The sequence below is a fragment of the Homalodisca vitripennis genome, chromosome X (assembly GCF_021130785.1).
Source record: "Homalodisca vitripennis isolate AUS2020 chromosome X, UT_GWSS_2.1, whole genome shotgun sequence".
Lineage (NCBI taxonomy): Eukaryota > Metazoa > Arthropoda > Insecta > Hemiptera > Cicadellidae > Homalodisca > Homalodisca vitripennis.
Window position 1 is genome coordinate 149,687,667 of NC_060215.1, and position 15,949 is coordinate 149,703,615.

Genomic DNA, 15,949 nt, shown 5'->3' on the forward strand with positions numbered 1-15,949 from the left:
AATAGAATTGTAGTGTTGTTTCCTCTATTTTTTTCTGTAAAAAGATAATTTAATCAATTTGTATTTTATTCGGTTATAGCTATGGGAAGTGGGTAATATTAATTCACGCTTTTTGTCCAATAACACTTGTACAACCTGTTAATTCAAGATATCTATAAAAGGCACGAAACTTATTCTGTAACATAACCTTATTTTAAACTCAACTGCTGTCTGCTCTGTTTGACACTGGAGTGGAGTCGTTTGCTAACACGGCTTACTGTTTTCCTTAGAGTAAAATTGACACATACTTCCACTGCCCTCTAGATAATTCTGCAGGGGCAGATCGAGTAGTTGCCGATGGATTGGTGTACAATTACCCATATCTAAATCTTTTCATCTTGTTCTCTACTTCATTTTTAGCATAATATATTTTACTTCCTTCAAACTATTTCCTAAATCTGCCTCCTGTAAAATACCTCCTGAGAAGAAAGATGAAATCTGTTCCTGCTGCTGCAAATATGTTATTTATGAGGGCATCGGTTGCGATGGCCCATGTGCCCGATGGCAAGACTGAGTACAATACATTTTTAAATGATAATAGACTTAAATGGAACTGTGCCAAAGCTGATTGTGTGATAAAGACTGACTTATATGTCACTAATATGTTCTATGTTGTGCTGTATAAATTGTTTTTTGTGCTTAAATTGTATTTTGTAATTAGCATTAGTAGATAAGAATGGAAGTTATTCCACAGTTGCTTATCTTCACATGAACTTGTCTGCTCTCAGTTAAAATATAAATTATTATTTATTGTGTGTATTTTTTACGTCAAGTTCTCGAACATTGTTTACTACATTTTCACTTTCTAAATATAAATATGATATATTGCTTTGTAGTTTAATGTTGTTCTCTACACCTAATGGGTAGGTTCTACTATTATTACCCATAATAATAATAAGATAATAATAGATTTAATTTTTATGTTATAGAAGTTCAGTGTTGTTTCCCTCAAGTTTTTTTGTAAAAAAATAATTTAATCAATTTATATTTTATTCGGTTAACGACAATGGGAAGTGGGTGATATTAATCCACACATTTTGTCCTATAACATTCGTACAACCTGTGAATTCAAGATATCTATAAAAGGCAAGCACGAAACTTATTCTGTAACATAACCTTATTTCAACTCAACTGCTGTCTGCTTAGTTTGACTCTAAAGTGGAGTCTGCTAACACTGCCTATTTTTTTTCTTAGAATAAAATCAATACCGACTAATTGTTTTGCGTGCTCATATTGTATTTTGTAATTAGTATTAGTAGACAAGGATAAAAGGTATTCCACAGTTGCCTATCTTTATATAAGATATTTCTCTGCTCTCAGTGGAAATATAAATTATATTTATTGTGTGTATTTTACGTCAAGTTCTCTAATGTATTTCATAAATTTTTACTTAATAAACATAAGTAAGATTTATTGCACTTTGAGCCTGATCAATCGTACTGTCTTTAGGGCACCTGTCGATTGCAGGAAGTCTACAGTGCGCTGAGCGAGGTGGACCATGTGTATCATCCGACTAGTGATGTTGATGTGATGTGTGAGAATACTGTGAACAGGTTAGGTCATCTGCCCTGCTTCGTACTCCAATGAGAGAAGAGGATTTAAGAAATGTCCTTGCAGGTTTTCAAATAACCTAAAGAACCTGGTTATTCATTAGAAATGCTTGCATAAAGTGTACATACATAAGCCTGAATCGTAACAGCTACTTAGAGTTCTTCCTAGTCAGAAAACAATTTAAAACACTAAACAGTGTTAGTCCCAGTACGTCTTTCACATTCAAGCTACTCTACTACAGAAACTACAGAACCCGGATTTATTTCGGTATTTCTTGAAGACTTTTCCAAAGGATTCCGGCCAGCGCTTTAAGTGTATCGTTGGTTACGTATCTGATGTACAGGACTTCTGTAACCTATTTTACCACATTTTCTATGTCTGTGATTGAGCCAACCAACGACATAAATGCAAACAAACTCGGGTGTGACTATGAAACGACTGACTGTCTCTCCTACCCTGCAAACCTCTGCTACTGATATTGCAAACGGTTTAAGAGTGTTGGATATCTCTAAAGGCTGCGACCCTGACAATATTCCTCCAGTGGTTTTGAGATACTATGCTCCCCTTTCTATTGAAAGGAATTACAGGACAGCTAAAAAAAAAGCCTCTCTGTACATGAATTCAGATTCAGTCTACACTTGCCATGTTGTTAGAGAAAATCGTTCTCAATAAAATTTACCCTCTTTCTCCAACCTAATTTCTACAAAGCAGCACGGCTTCTACTCTGGCCGTTTGACCATCTAATCATCCTGCACCATCTAATCAAAGCCTTCATTGAGCAGCAGCACGGCTTCTACTCTCTTTGACCTCTAATCAAGCACCATCTCATAATCAAAGCCTTCATTGAGCTTAAGCAGATGGACGTTATATACTTGGATGTTAGTAAAGCGTTTGACAATAGTCAACCATAGGATTTTTATTTCAAAATTGGATGTTTGTGGAATCGGAGCTCCTCTTCTGTCACGGATGAGAGGTTATTTTGCTGAGAGAATACTTTCTAGTCAGATTTGCTGGCTACCTTTTTGACGGGTTTGCTGCTACTTCGGGGGGTACCTCAAGGGTCACACCTCGGACCTTTATTCTTCAACGTGTTTTTTAACGATATCGCGTCTATAATTGGTGTCAATACTCTAATGTTTGCAAGACGACATAAAACTGTTATGGGAAAATCAACCAAGAGAATTGTCTGAGGTTGCAAGATGACCTTGAAAGGGTTGAGATCTGGTGTATGCACACCAAATGTATTTAAACATTGATAAATACTCCGTAATCTCATTTCATAGGATAAAATCTCAGTAATATTCAGTAATAAATTGTAATACCTCAGTTTTGGTATTACAAGTTGGGCGGACAATATCTTTATCATTTTTACATCTTTGTCGTGACCTCGAAGTGACCCTTAGTCATGATCTGAATCCTGGGAGGGAATATATACGAGTATGGGCTGTATATGCTAAGGCTTTTAGGTTCTTGGAATGGTGACTCGATTTTACCGTCACATCAATGATTCTATTGCTCTAATAACTATCTTCTGCACCCATGTCCGTCTGCTCTTGGAGTATTCTTCTGTGGCATGATCTCTCTATCAAAGCTACCTTAATCATGAACTCCAGCATGTACAAAACAAATTTGTTGGCATTGTAGGATGGGTTACGGGTTTCATGATCTAGTTATGGCTGATCTGGCATTAGCCTTGTGCCTGAATTCCTTTGAAATGAGAAGGAATGTTAAGGATGAACTATTCCTGTTCAAACTCCCAAATGGTTTAATCGACTCCTCCTTTCTTTTGGAAGGAACGAAGACATCTTTGCAACTGATTTACAAAACAAATAGTGCCATTGTAAGCGTGCAGAGGCTTGGTAACACAATCTCCACTCATCCGATCTAGACTTTTTCTCATGTTCCTTTGCTAGCTTTAAAAGATGCATTAGATGAATATTGTATACCAAGCTTAACTCATATTATATTTTCTCACATAGTGCTGTACTTCATCATTTTTCTAAGTTTCCTGCCTTGTTTTCAAGTTACTTGTTGTATATTTCATTTATTGTTTGTTACATGAATTTAGAAAACATGTTATTTGCTATCTTATCCATACGATTTGTCTCCATTACTTTGTTTACCATAACCTGATTTCAGCATAGCATATGAAACTTTGTTTTTGTGTGACATTGTTAAGAATTCATTGTACAACCATTGTTGTGATGCTTGTAACCCATTGTATACTGTCAGCTTATTATTGATCACTAGAGAGCCAGAGTTTTTTCTTTGTTGTTATAGTATAGTTTATTTTGCTATATGATTTGAATAATAGCATTTAAGACAATATGGATGGTGAAATGTTCGTTGGAATAAAAACAAAATGAAATGAAGACTGAGATCTTATTTAGGCGGTTATTACATTATAAAATATATTCATGGAAAGACGTTTGATAGTGCAATACCACATAACCATAATAAGATTATTTTTTGTAAATGGTACAAGTTTTGTGATAATAGCACTATTTTGTGATACAGTATTGTTTTATCTTAGACTGATGTTAGGCCTCACTTGTTGTTACTAAGATCTAAGAATATGTGATACTACTTACTTAATTCTAACTAGTTAAGTGTCTTCTTTTTAGCAGAACATGTGACTGTTCTTAGTTAAGTTTTACAAAAACATTGATGCAATAATTTCTTTAATAACTAAGCATTGTAAATAAGTAAACGTTTGTATAAAACCTTTGTTCATATCCATATGAATATTAGAGGTACAGTATAAGAATGTTTCCGTTGTCATGTTCAGTCAGAATATGTTAGTCAATGATTTATACCATGCTGTGATAGATTTATACCAAGTTGTTCAATGCATTTTAAACTATTTATTGTAGTCAAACTTGTTACTTGAATACGCTTTTTGAGAATAGTTACTATTCAAGATCTGTAGTTAAATCATGTTTACCATGTAGCTATAAGTTTATAACAAGTTGTTCAATGCATTTTAAACTATTTAATTATTGTAGTCAAACTTGTTACTTGAATACGCTTTTTGAGAATAGTTACTATTCAAGATCTGTAGTTAAATCATGTTTACCATGTAGCTATAAGTTTATAACAAGTTGTTCAAAGCATTTAAGTTTTCAACTATCTAGTCAAAACTTGTTACTTGAATGCGCTTAATGATCATAGTCAACAATCAGAATCTGTTAGTTACATCATGTTTTCTAGTAGTTATAAGTTTTTAAAATTAGTTGTTTAATGACCTTAGTTTTTCATATGTTAATGTTATTGTTTTATACTGTTTTATACTTAAAATTGCAAATAAAACAATAAAAAAAGTTCAACCTTTATGCTGCTATTTTATTGTTCCTAGGTCAACACAGTCAAAATATTGTTTCTAGAAACCAAGAATCCTATCCATTGTGATCTTGGAATTACGATCTCCTACCAAGAGTCAGGGCTCCTCCTAAGTTCCTTATATTACATTTTAACACACTTCTGTGACTTGCGTAACTTCACTACAAGACCAATAACAAACTTCGAAGACTAATTTGAATTCATTTTACAATACACACGTCTCATTTCAGATTTAATTACTTTGATATACGAGGTCTGTTAAAAAAATATAGCAACTTTTAATTTCTGTGGGTTACGTATATTTGTTTTTTTAATTTTTTTGTGGCGTTATGTTAGTACATATATCTCTGATGTATGCCAACAAGTTTGGCCATTTTGAATGTTCAGTTAATTGATAATATCTGATTTGCTTGCACGTGTCAGAGTTTGTCTATGATTTGTGTCTATTCGAAAAAATGGATTATAGGATCTGTATCAAATTTTGTGTTAAAAACGGAATTAAGTGCGCTGACGCATTCTGATTATTGACTGTGGCTTATGGAGAAGCTACCTTGGACCGAAGGAACGTTTATCGGTGGAACAAAATTTTCTCAGAGGGCCAAAAAGATGTGAACGACGAACAGCGTGCCAGACACCCGAGCGAGTTAAGAACAGACGAAAACATTGATGAAGTGAAGAAAATAATATTAGCCAATCCGTTAAATCACCATTAGAGAAGTTGCAGAGGACCTGAACATATCGACTGGCTCGTACCATTCGATTTTTACAAATGATTTGGGCACGAGACGGGTTGCTGTGAAATTCATATCAAAATTGCTCAATTTTCATTACCATTGCTAATGAGCTGCTGGTATTTGTCTGCGATGACCCAAATTTGCTCCAGAGGATCATAACCAGTGATTAATCATGGGTTTATGGCGTAGAAACCAAAGCTCAATCATCTCAATGAAAGCTGCCGCACGAGCCAAGATCGAATAAAGCGTGCCAACTTGGGTCAAATGTGAAGGTTTTGCTGAACATTTTTTGTTTAATTGCAGAGACGTGGTGCATCATGAGTTCTTGCCACAGGGTACAACTGCTATTAAGGAAATGTTATCTACAAGTTATGCGCAAAGCAATCTGCCAGAAACGCCCAGATTTGTGGAAGAACAAAAATAGGCTTTTGCACCACGATAATGCCCCTGCTCACACATCGTTACCTGTGCACGATATTTTGGCAAAAAAAAAACACACTAATGATGCCGCAGCCACTGTATTCCCCAGATCTGGCCTTCTGTGACTTTTTTTTTGTTCCCGAAACTGAAGAGGCCCATGAAAAGACGACGCTGTGCTACGATTGACGAGATAAAGACAGCATTGAAGGAGAAGCTGAACAAGATCCCAAAAAACAACATTTTGAAGTGCGAGGATTGAAAGAAACGGTACAAGTGTATAATATCTAATAGGGATTACTTTGAAGGGGACAAAATTCATATTAACCTGTTAGGGAGTACTGATGGCTATATAACCGTCATCCTATCTAGTGTATACTAGAGTAAGCAAAATTATCCTTAATGAACTCCAGGGAGTAAAGAAAAAATTTTTGTTGTTTTCATTCAAAATGTATTGAAACCTTACAAAATATCATAATAATGCATTTTTTGGATCTACAACTTGATAAATTCATACATTTTTGTTTTTTTTTAGAATTTTACAAACGTATGATAGTGTTCAAAACACGGGTACACACAAAGTGCTACTTCACATTTTGTGTACTCATAAGCAGTTTCTTTACTTTTACGCTCACCCCGTGTTGTATTTGAACATACAAAGCAGCGTTTTAGCTTCCTTTGGCCATTTTGCCCTTACTGGTAGTGGGCGGGGGAAATGGCGACCTGACAAGCGTAGCGGCTGCTGGGCTCCGCCCAAAAGACGCGTCACAGCTGCGGCCTCTTCTCTTGGTGCTACATGTGCTTCCAGTATCTGTCTGATAACGTTAATTCGGAAGTCCATGATGTGAAACTTAGCATTTGGGTTTTTGATTACATGTATAGCCTATAAATGGACTTGGCGCGAGAAAATGACAGAACATTTGGCGGCAAATCTGTGATTATGTATTCCGTCACTAGGAGCTAGCACTGTACAGCAATAATTATTTTGAACATTTCACAGTCGAAATAGTATGTAAGAACGCCACTAGAGTGCATAAACAGTTACAATATTGATTGTTTTAGCAACCCCGTCATGGACGGTCATAACCGTCAATACTCTTTTGGGATCAAACGGCTATAACCGTCTGTACTCTTTTGGAACAGCTTTCAGCTACTCCTCAACAGGTTAATGAATAAATACATTAAAAAAAAAAGTTGCGATAATTTTTGAACAGACAGGTAGTCACATCAAATTGAAGAGGTCTGATTGGTTGATGTAAAAAATCTGTTAATCATCTCATCTTTATCCTTTTACATAAGGTTTAGTTTCATCTCAGATACATTAACATTAACTAACACCCTCATGGATTAGCAGACTATAGCTTTCTTGTACCATAAGAAAAATGCCTACTTTCGCAAAAAAAAAAAAAAAATATTGTATTTTAAACTAAATATATAAAAACTTGTTATTATACAAAATATTAATGTAAGTAATAATCTTTTTCTATATTTTGTTGACAAAACTAATGTTACATACATTTTTGGGTCAGTTTAAAAATAAAATAAAATACTTAATGCTGAATATTGGTTTTTTTCACATATGAAATATGTAGGCTTATTCAAGAAATATTCTTCAATGAGTTACCATTAAATCTATAACACCTGTATTTCTTTATGACTAGATAACGTATCATCATAACTTATCATCGGTTAGACTGACCTTGGAACATAGATGATAGATTGTATTATAGATAACAGTATTCTTCTCCTCAATTGTAAACTGCCTGAAAACTTCAGTATTCTTTTGTGAATTTGAGAATGATTGTCATTATATAATATGGCTAAAAAATAAATTGTTTTCTATTACAAGCATATACAAAAAAGATTGAAGAAATTATTATTACTAGGAAATAAGTTAAATAAGAGAACAATGGCAAACAAAATTAACACAGGTGATTATGTCTTTGCTTCCGTTCGTGGATATCTTTCTTGGCCAGCTATAATAAACAACATTGAGAACAAAAACAAAACTAAGTTGCTTAATATTGATTTTTATGGTAGAAATGAAACAGCAAAATGTAGACAAGCTAATATTTTCCCTTATAGGGAATTAAAAAATAAACTTGGAAATCCAAGAGAAAAAAAATTAAAAATTCAACTTAGCCCTAGAATAAATAGAAAAAGCTATTAAAATAAGTGAGAAGTCTACTCCTAAAAAGACTCAAAAACTAAAATAACTTATAAACTATTAAACTCTGTTACCGAGGTTCAACAAACTCCAGAATTGGTCTGTCCATCAGTGTTCTGGACACTTCAAACAAAACCTCTACTCCAAAAATGGATGAACACTGCTCCATATTGTCAGAAAACTCTCTTCCTAGGAATTACTCAGTAGACCTGTCTAATGTATCTATGGCAGATGTGTCAAATAACATGCCATTGGTAACTTTAAATGAGAAATCAAAGGAAACTGGAGCTCATATTCTAAACACAGTTGTGAAAGATAATATACCAATATCCCTTATGGAAGTGGAGTGTGTTACAGATGATACAGTTGATGTTTATTTTAACATTTTGAATAATAAAGTACTCCATAAAGATGTTTATTTCCTGAACCCCGTTGTCACACAGGCAATAAAGATAATTAATGACTATGACAGTATTATCAAACTCTTACAGCTACATAATAAAAAAGTAATATTTTTCCCAGTAAATGACTCATCTGAATTTCAAAACATTGGAGGAGAGTTTGTTGTTGTGGGATAAAATTGATAACAAATTTTATCATTTTGATTTCCTAGGAATCTACAACCTGCAACATGCAGAAAGCATTGCCTTTAAAATAAAGAAATATTTTAGTTTAGCTACGGAAACACCAGTAATAAATATTGAGACCCCAAAACAAAACAATAGTAAGGACTGTGGCATTCATATGCTCTTAATAACTGATGTTATCATTTCAAAAATATCTGATGGATTCGTTTCTTTGTCAGCAGGTCTCTTCGAGGACATTCTCTTTTCTCTGTCAGAAGCTGATATTATAAAAAAAAGGGCACAACTGGCCTTATTGATCCACAAACATCAGTATATAAAATTTCAATCCAAACACAATAAAACAACTGATATGCTATAACAGGACAGTGAATGATGCAATATCTTCAAACAAACAGGAATGGACAAAATGTGGTGCAATTAGAAAACAGAGTGCAAACCATCCTATTGAAAAAACTATTAATATTGGTCAACTTCCTCCAAGAAATCAACTGCCTATGGTAATATCAAATCGGTAGATGGTGCTGGCTGGTAATCAATTAGAGCAACAAGAACCTGAAGATAAAGTGTACTTGCCTGATTTGCGGAAACCCCGTGAAAATTAAAATCTACCAGTAAAAGGCTATTCAATCTCAAACAAAAAATGGGAAGGAAACTGTAACTTGCATTGTACACAGATAGTCAGGATCTGGAGGATCTGGGACTGTCACGGAAAATTGAGTGTATTAATCAAAACGATCTCCTTGTAGTAGGCTCAGTCATGCCAAATGCCTGTCAAGGGATGATGTCATCTGTGTGATGGGTGGCACTAATGACACTCTACGTGGGAACCTACTTCCAATTTACTCATCTTTGGAAAGAGAATTAGTTCAGTTAAGCAAGAAAATGCCTGTACTGTTATGGACAATCCCAATGAGGTGTGACACCTATCACAGACAATTACCACAATGACATAGACAAAGCTAATAACTATATAAGGGAGTTGGTAAGTCGTCTTGAGTCTGTGTATTTGTGGACCCGGATTCGGTACTCAAGCGTTTTCAAGGATTGTACCTAAATAATAGAGAAAAAACCAAGGTTGGCATTTTTAATTACTGATAAATTAAGTGCTATTTTTCAGCAGTGTACAGAAAAGAAAAAAGATGCTGATCTACCAATCTGTGTAGCTGAAAGAACTATGGTTGATGTTATAGAGGAATGTAGAGATTCCACAGATACAGCATTCTCTCATTGCATTTCAGCTGATTTTCAAAGTGAAAAGAACATGAGCCAAGGGGTGGCAGTGATTCTAAGACAACTCAAGGATTTTGTTAACAGTCACCTGACTTGTCAAAATACTCAAGGAGCAACCGTCTATGGTCTTGTGACCAAAGACAAGTACTATCAAAAGCCTAACTTGGTGGACTATGATGCAAGCTTTGAACAGTTTCTACAAGATTTCAAATAAAAAAATCTCAAACATCTCATTTTCTCGCCAATGGGTTGCGTGCGGGACAATGTCCCAATTGAACATTTTGTTAAAAGGCTTGTAGATTTTCAACACCGTACTGGAGCAACAATTAAGGTCATATCTGTTGATGAAAAAACATCAAGAGAGTTAAGAAATCATATACTATACCCAGAGTTTTTAAAACAGTTAGAACTGAGATTGCTCTCTACAATATCGGAATCTGCAAGGGACATCGAAAAGCCAGGTTAAGGGCTCATCCACACGGGGGACACCAGCGAGGGCACTGACTGACCTTTCCTCACAATCTCCATCAACATCAACACCTATGCTGGGAACATGTTCTCCACCTCGAAATAGAAACGAAAATGACAGGGTGGTTGAAAATATAAGAGCTGATTTGTCTTACACAGTTATTGATGGTAGGTTGGTGATGGTATGGTTCATGATGAAGTGAGTGCTGCTGTGAATTACATTAACATTAGTAAAGCTGATTTATATCTATCTCTTGGTCCAACACAGCAATATATTTAGTGAATCGTCTTAATATACAGATATCTCAGGCTCTGTAAACCAATTGTACCTGTACAATAGCTTTAATGCAATGTTTTTGAATATTCAGGGGCTAAAAAATAAGGTTTTTGTTTTGGAAAGTTTCCTTGCAAATTTAAACCTGTCAGTGGTCTGCCTAACTGAACATTGGTTGTTGGGAGATGAGATCAGTAGTTCATATCCCGTGGGTTTTACTGTGCTGCTGATTTTTCTAGAGTGAACAGAATAAGAGGTGGAACCTGTATATTGGTAACAATAAATACAAATCTAGAGATTGCAATATATCAACATTTTGCGAAGAAATGAACTTTGAAGCAGCAGCTATAATTTTGGATGAATGTAGTAGAACTGTTGTGGTTTCAGTTTATCATTCTCCTAATGGTAATCCACAGCAATTTTTGTATGTGCTGCTGGAAAACTTTTTGGCATTCATTATGAATTGGAAATTTTACAATATTATCATAGGGGGGGGGGAGATTTTAATAGTAAATTTGATATTACAAAAAATAGTAAAACAGCAAAAGATTTTCTTAATATTTTAAGAGAGTTTATCTTTTTTCCCCTGAACAAAAACGCAACTAGAGGTAAAAATTGTTTGGATAATGTGTATATTTTCAATCATTGTTTAAATGTTTCTTTGGTAACGACTTACTCATTCCCCTACTCAGATCATGATGGGATATTGGTTAAGGCATCCTTAAAAGTACCTGTGTTGACTCAAGACATGTATCTTGGTGCAATAATCAAAGCAAACTGATATTGCCTGAAAAGAATTTTGAACCTCTTTCCTTATTGTTAGCTTCGTACGTTTGGTCATCCTTCTTAAGCGAATGTAGCAATAAAAGTTCTGTAACACTACTTGCTAGGATTTTTTATGTCATATTAAATAGTTTAGTCATTTCAAGGTTGTTGCTAACTTAAATAAAAGAAGAGCAGGAAATAAAAACAGATGCAACCAGAATTGGTATACTGCTGAACTAGCCAGGAAGAAAGAAAGACTACTGTTCTTAGATGGAGTAATTAAACATACAAGTAATAAAAATAATACAAATTTAAAAATTATGTTTAGTAAACTAAAATGTGAATACAAACATGCTGTAATTCAGGCTAAATGTGCTAAACATTATGATTACATCAAAAATAAATGTAAAGCTACCTGGGATTTGATAAAACGTAAAACAGCAAATAACAAACAAGAGATTTGTAGTATTGAACCCGATGTATTTAAAACATGTTTTCTCGAATCTGTCAAAGATATAAAAAACAAAGTTGACAATCCTCAGGGTTTAATTTTCTTGACTTTATGGATAAATGTAATATTAATAATACAGTCAATTTTTAATGGGCCATAGTAACACCAAATGATATTATAAATGCTGTCAATGGAATGAGTAATTCTGATAGTCTTGATGTATACAGTATGTCTAACAATTTACTGAAAAGTATTATTGTTGGTGTGGCTGAACCTTTGGCAGTGTCTATAAATTATCTGCTTCAGGACGGTATTTTCCCTGAGCAACTAAAAATCTCAAGAGTATGTCCAATTTTTAAAAGTGGTCCTAAGGACTAACCTCAAAGCTACAGACCAGTTTCTGTAATACCTGTTTTAAGTAAACTAATTGAAGTATTGGTTTACAAACAAATTACTTTTTTTGAAAATTTTAACCTTTTAAATCCTTTACAGTATGGTTTTAGAAAGGACAAATCAACTTTCAATGCTGTGGATTAGCTTGTTAGACAGGTACACTCATCTTTTGAGGACAAGGACTTTGCTCAGGCTACATTCTGTGACTTGAGCAAGGCCTTTGATTGTGTTGACGGTAAAATTCTCATCACTAAATAAAAATTTTATGGATTTTCTGGGTTGAATCTAAATTCTTTTGAATCATACCTCATTAATCGTAAACAATTGGTAAATGTCAATGGTAAGTGGTCAGAGGAAACTACCGTGGAGTGGAGCGTTCCACAAGGCTCCGTTTTGGATGCCCCACTTTTCTTAATCTGTATAAATGATCTGCCTTTGTCTGTTAACTCGAAAACCATTTTATATGCAGATGACACAACCTTCTTTAATGTCAGTAAAAATTTTAATGATCTTGAATTGTTGGCAAATGATACATTAAAAAATGCCTCAAATTGGTTTCATGCAAATGGGTTGTTGCTTAATAAGGTCAGAACTAAACGAATGTTATTTAATCTTAGGCACAATTCGGATTCATTGGATGATGGTTTCTCAAATATAGTAAAGTTCTTGGGTACTAATATAGACAAAAATTTGACCTGGGGAGCACACATTGATTGCTTAAATAACAGACTGTCATGAGTTATTTATCTCTTGAGTAGACTGAACAATATAATACCAGTAAATTACATTAGAGCTGCATATTTTGCCTTCTTCCAATCTGTTTTTAGATATGGACTAGTATTGTATGGTAACTGCTCTAGGATTGAAGAAATATTATTACTGCAGAAGAAGGCTATTAGAACTCTTAAAAAATGTGAGCCTAGAGAGCATGTAAATCACACACTTCAAAAACTTCTGTTTCCAAACTGTTATAAATTTATATATATATATATATATATATGTGTGTGTGTATGTATATATATGATTTAGTTATCTATGTGTATAAAAATCCAAATTTACTTAAATTTAAACATGAAATTCATAGCCATAACACACGTAATAAAAATTATGCTGAAATTGGACAATGTCGTTTAAGCAAAACCCTTAACAGTCATGTTGTGGTATCGTTGAAGATTTATAATTTTGTTGAAAGGCAAATTAGCTCATATTCCTTTGACAGATTTAAAAATAATTCCTATTCCTGGCTGTTGGAGAATCCATTTTATAGCTTAGATGAATTTTTCAAAATTAAAAGTATGGATTTTTAATGGTTATTGTGTTTTTTTATTCTCTTACAATCACTGTTGTGCTGTATAAGCTTAATTATTTAGTTTTAAAGATTTTGATGTGGCTGTAATAATGAGCTGTATTTATGACTTTGTCAATGATGTACATTTTTGTGGCCAAATAAAAATGATGAAATGAAATGAAAAATAGATAACTTAAATCACAAAGCTCGGCTCTTTTCCGATCTCCCCAACAATCAATCAACACTTTTATTACCATAAAAATACCAATCGTTGACAAAGTTTCATTACAGCTTATATTATATAAACATAAGTTACAATACACAAAGATACAGCCAGTGGCATTGGGGTATTGAAATAAAACCTTTTTAATTAGAAGAACTCATTCAGTGCATAAAATGGAGTTAAGTAATATTTATTCAAAAATATCTTTTTATTGTAGTTTAGCACTAAGGGTAACAAGTGGTTGTATACCTTCAGTGCAATAAGAGAATGGCTTTCGTCTTGCTCAATCTATTAAAATGGATATATGTGGTATATTCCTATATCTTATTCCTGGTTTTTGATTTCCTGTGTTCATGGTTGTTGTTCCTGTATTGGGAGTTTTGATACTGCTAGGCTTTACTAATTGTGGATTAGTAATTATTCTTATAGCATTTTTTAAGGATAAGAATGTTATTAATCTTGCCCCACACTAGAATTCCATATCTTATAATGGATTGAAAAAAGGCAAAAAATAAGCCAGTCTCACATAATTTGTATGTAAGCCGTCTGAGAAGATAATTCACTTTAGAACAACCTAGTTGGAAGATGAGCATCCCAATTTAAATCATTTCTGTCAATAAAGATTCCCAAGAATTTAGCGTGATTAGATAGTTTGATTTGAGTGTGTTGTAATTTACAGATTTTCTTAAACTGAACAAGATATTTTGAGTTTTAGATTCATTTTGACTGAAACCGTTGTTTTTAAACCAACTATCAGCAACCAGCAATAGCATTGAGGAACAGTCCATTCTAACAAAAAACACTTTATTAGAAGCTTCGTGTTAGAATGCACAGTTCCTTAATGCAATTTGCTTGTATTTTAAAATGTTGAGTCATATGCATATAAGATTGTTGTGGCAGAGACTCACGTTTTACACAGATGGTTCACGCCTTGACTCAAGGGCGGGATTTGGAATATACGCACCGGAGTTGTCCTGGCAGAGCCCCTGGGAAAAACATACGTCTTCCAAGCGGAAGTCATGGTAATAGAATCATGCGCCAGAAGATTTATACAAATGAGGACAAAAGGAGCAAAATACTTGATACTATCTGACAGCCAGGCTACACAAAAGGCACTTGATACCTGTTCGTTTGACTCGAAAGCAGTCGGGGAATGCAAGAATGCTCTAGCTGAGCTGGCAACGAATAACAGAGTAACACTTGGTTTGGGTGCCGGGTCATGAGGGCATTCATTGAAATAAAAAAGCAGACATCCTCGTCAAAAACACAGTGGAGTCCATAATGGTGGGGCCTGAGCCAGGTTTGCGGGATAGCTTTCTCCAACAGCAAAGTTTTTTGTGAAAGATTGGGAAAAGAGGATAAGAAACTTTAATTTTGAGTAGAGCCTCAGGATTAAGACCATCTAAAATGTTTATCTCTCCTTATGCTAAAGGAAAAGGAGGGCAGCTCTCTTGGAATCAGAGTAAGGAGGATATAAGACTGATATTAGGGATGTTGACAGGACATGGCCCCCTAAGAAAACATCTTTTGAGGGTGGGCCTTAGCCAGACTGATGAATGTAGACTCTGTGGAGAAGAGGAAGTATCAGCGTAGCATATTTGGTTAAATTGTCCTGCCATATCAAAAAAATTCAGAAAAGATTCCTGAGAGCATATCTCCTCAGCCTCAAGGACATTAGAGAACAGGAGCCCTCAAAAACTGATTGGCTCCTGTAAAAGTCTCAGATTCTGAGGACACAGATATAAGTAAGGGAGGCGCAAAGGTCCTTTTTAGGACTAAGCGCTGGGACAAACCGTCTTTTTTCCTCAGGATAAAAATAAAAAGAAAAAAACCATTAATACAGACCAAGAATAACAAAGGAATCTAATATGAATCTCTAAGGGACACCATACGTGACATTTACTTCCTGAAACCAGTTACTATTGTTATAAATATTTTGTTTTCTGTTGCTAGGATAGTCTTTTAGAAATGAAAGTGGTACACTGCCTAGCCCTTAGTATGATAATGTCAGGATAAGATCATT